Source organism: Zingiber officinale, chromosome 7B, assembly GCF_018446385.1.
Source record: "Zingiber officinale cultivar Zhangliang chromosome 7B, Zo_v1.1, whole genome shotgun sequence".
NCBI lineage: Eukaryota > Viridiplantae > Streptophyta > Magnoliopsida > Zingiberales > Zingiberaceae > Zingiber > Zingiber officinale.
The window spans coordinates 32,023,411-32,027,250 of record NC_055999.1 but is presented as its reverse complement, the minus strand read 5'-3'; the positions used below and the strand labels follow the sequence as shown (position 1 = coordinate 32,027,250).

The following is a 3,840-nucleotide window of genomic DNA, read 5'->3' as shown; positions in this document are numbered from 1 at the left end:
TTATCCTGACGCTCTTAAAGATGAAGAAGCTATTTGGCTATCTTGCATTTTTTGGTATTTATCTGAATTATCCATTCTTTGATTTAATAGCTTGATGTCTTGCTTCAATTCATTTTGACTAGAAATGGCTTCTTCAAGCATTTTCTCCAATTTAGAAAATTGATAGCCTTGAGAAGATTGTTGTTGAAATTTTTGTTGCCCAGGCTGGTAGCTTGGTCTAGCCCCCGTGGATGGTCCTTGTTCTTGATTATTATGATAAGAGAAGTTTGGATGATTCTTCCAACCAGGGTTATATGTGTTGGAGTATGGATTGTTTTGTTTCTAATTGTAACTCATGCTAGCATCACACTACTCAAGTTGATTAATTTGTGCAGAGATGGCTCCCAATGGGCATGAATCTTGAGCATGATCTATGCTTCCACATATTTCACAAACACACACTATGGCGTTGACTGTGCTAGAATTTATTCCCATATTTTCTAGCTTTTTAGTAAGAGCATCCAATTTTGCAGACATTAAAGTCATTGTATCTACATCAAATTTTCCTGATGCTTTAATTGAGTTTGTATATGAATAGACTCCACTCCTTTCTATTGCCCATTGATGATGGTTTTGTGCTACACTTTCAATAATGTTCTTGGCTTCATCTAGGCTTTTGTTCATAAGTGCCCCTCTGATTGTAGAATCTAGAGACACCTTTGTATGATAGTTGATGCCATTATAAAATGTATGTAGAACTAGCTATTTTTCCAGTCCATGATGTGGGCATTGTCTGAGCATATTGTTGTATCTATCCCATGCTTTAAATAATAATTCAGAGTCTGACTATCTGAAGCTTGATATCAAATTTCTCATATGAGCAGTTTTGCTTGGAGGATAGAATTTATCCAAAAATTGTTGCTCACATTGTTCCCAAGTGGATATACTATTTGTAGGTAAAGAATTCAGCCACTATTTGGCTCTATCTCTCAAAGAAAATCCAAATAATAATAATCACACTGCTTCTGCTGGAACACCATTCATTTTCATTGTACCACAGATTTCATAGAAAACTTCAAGATATTGATTAGGATCTTCATGTAGTTTGCCTCCAAACTGATTCTATTGAACCATAGTGATTATCCCAGGCTTGATTTCAAAATTATTGGCTTTAACACATGGCCTTGTGATGCTAGAACGAAGTCCTCTTGCATACAGTGCTGCATAATCTTTTAGTGGTTTGTTTGCCATATTTGAGTGTTCTTGTTCTTCTAGATGTCTTTGCAAGGTTTTTATTTTATGAAAGGTTCTATCAATTTCAGGATCAAAAGGTAACAAATCACTTGCAAGGTTAGATCTTCGCATACAAAGAACAAGATCACAAGTTTTCAAAATTTTCTCTTTACTTAAAAGGCAAACTAAACTAAAATACTAAGAATATAAAATACAGAATTTGAATTGTAACAAGGTTAATTGTAGAAAAAGTAATAAGAAATGCAAGGTAAACTTTCAAAAATAGAATTTCTAAGACTAGTTACAACTATGTAATAGAAAAGAAAAGTTTAGTCTAACTCAAATGATTATCTCTAATGTTATAGACGCAGTTCCTGACAACGACGCCAAAAACATTTTAAGAACTGCAAGTGCATGATTTCATCATCAGTAATAAAAGATTATCGATCCCACAGAGACTAGTTATAAGCACAAGAGACATCTCATGTAGAATTAGCTAAACAATTAACAAGGTAAGAAAATGTACCAAGTAAGCAACTAGAAATAGAAATAGGAAAGTAAATGAAGTATTTGATTTTGTGAGTGTTCTAGTAATTCAGTTTCTTTGTGATATTCATTGATGTATCATGGTTCTCTAATTCATATCCTCAATTGACATGCATTTGTAGGAAGTTGCTGGTTTGCTCCTACAGAAGACAACCGACAAGAGACTTTGATCTACACCTCTATCAATTAATAGTTATGATCCCTATAAAGTCTGTTAGTGGGACAGCCTGTCACTAACGTCCCTCGGTTGTACAACACAGAAACACATCACCATTCAATTCACATAAAGGTGTAGGAACTAAGCGTATTCAACTATCTCACCTCCTTATAGAGACTAGCTTCATCTCTCAAGGTAACCCCTAGACATCTATTAGTGGGGCAGCTTGTCACTAATGCCCCTCAGTCATATGATCTAGGGAATCCCTATACGAGATCCACAAGCATCACAAACATTCAATCAAACATGGTAATTAGGTCCAAACACAAGAATCCACATAAGATCAAATAGATACAAAACACACCAACATCATCTAGATAGGAAACTGGCATATCCATGAGATTCTTACATCAAATCATACCACAAATACTCCCTTAGTCCTAGAACAATGAATCTACTCCATAATACAAAGATAGAGATTCGAAGACAAAGAGATCATAAACATTTCAATCCCAATTGAGAGAAGATAATAGAAATGCTTAACTAGAGATGATGAGTGATCTTCAGAACCAATCCTTAGATTCTGGAGTCGAAACAGAGATGGAAATGACTTTGGAATGCCGGATCAAGGCTGGAGAAGGTGAAGAACAACCCCCAAATTTAATCTCCCCAAAGGGAGAGCCTTCCTTCCCTTTTGAAAGAGGAAGAACCCTCTTATATAGAGTAGGGCACGGACACCACATGACCCATGCCACGGCCGTGTGGCCTTTACACAGCCTCAAATGTTTTGCTTTCGGCCAGGGTCACACGACCCTGTAGCCTTCATACGACAATGTACTGCTTTGTCTCTGGATGGCTTACACGACCGTGTGGCTCACACGACCTAGCCAATCTTGGCCTCTGGAAATCTTACACGGCCGTGTGGTACACACGGCCTGGACTTGCCTTCTATCTGGAAATGTTGCACGACCATGTGGAAGTATTGCTTGGGCCGTGTAGATCTACATGGCCGTGTGGATCCACACGACCATGTCATGCTCCTCCTCTGGTGAAGCTACACGGGTTGTCTGCACCACATGACCAAAGTCATTTTCCTCCTTACTTCTTTGGCATGACCGTGTGGCTCATATGACCAGTGCTATTTTCCTTCGCATGTTGCCCGGATCGACCACGAATATCATTTCCTCTTCAAATTTGACTCTTGTAAACATAAAATACACAAGAGCAGATCTCCGAACAAAGAAGAGTAATTATGCTGAAAGTAAGACAAAGAGTATGAAAGTACATAGACAAAGCATGCATAAAATATATGAATGTGCATCAAAACATGCTAAGTAAGTGTATATAATCTACACACATCACCTAGTTGAGTAATTCATTATAATATTGTGGGGGCTTCTTAGATAAGGATCGAAAGAAGTCTTCTCGCAAGCTTTGTGCAAAGGCTCTTGAACTCTAGGGTAGTTGAAGGAACCTCCAATGTGGCTTAAGTGAATCTTTGAATATACTCCTGCAGTGGCTCCTATATTTTCTACTTAAAATTGAATAAATTCAAAGGAGTGAATGGGTACTTTTTAGAGTTGAAAAAGTGATACAAAAATAGTGCAGTAAAGTCATCAAATGATTGAATAGATAAAGATCAGAGAGTGTTGAGCCACTGTTGGGTGAGTCCGACCAAAGTAGTTAGGAAGACTCGGAACTTTACTCCATAGTACTTTGGTGGAAAAAATCTGCATTCTAGAATCAACACATGTGTTCTTTCGAGTCTGTTGCACCGTTATATTTACCTATTTGTAGGAATCAAAATTTAGACTGCAACCCATCTTTTAGTATAGACGTCAAGAAGGGAATTTGTTGAGTCCTGACCCACTTAGGGGTGTTAGGATGTATACTAAAAGCCTAATTTTTATATAAACATTTATAAG

General features: G+C 37.3%; 1 non-coding gene across 1 annotated transcript; it reads left to right on the top strand.

The window, feature by feature from the left end:
* The first annotated feature begins 751 nt into the window (after positions 1-751).
* Positions 752-858, top strand: LOC122007534. The gene has a single exon (XR_006119018.1). It is a non-coding gene; the product is annotated as a small nucleolar RNA R71 (small nucleolar RNA).
* Positions 859-3,840: the final 2,982 nt, after the last annotated feature.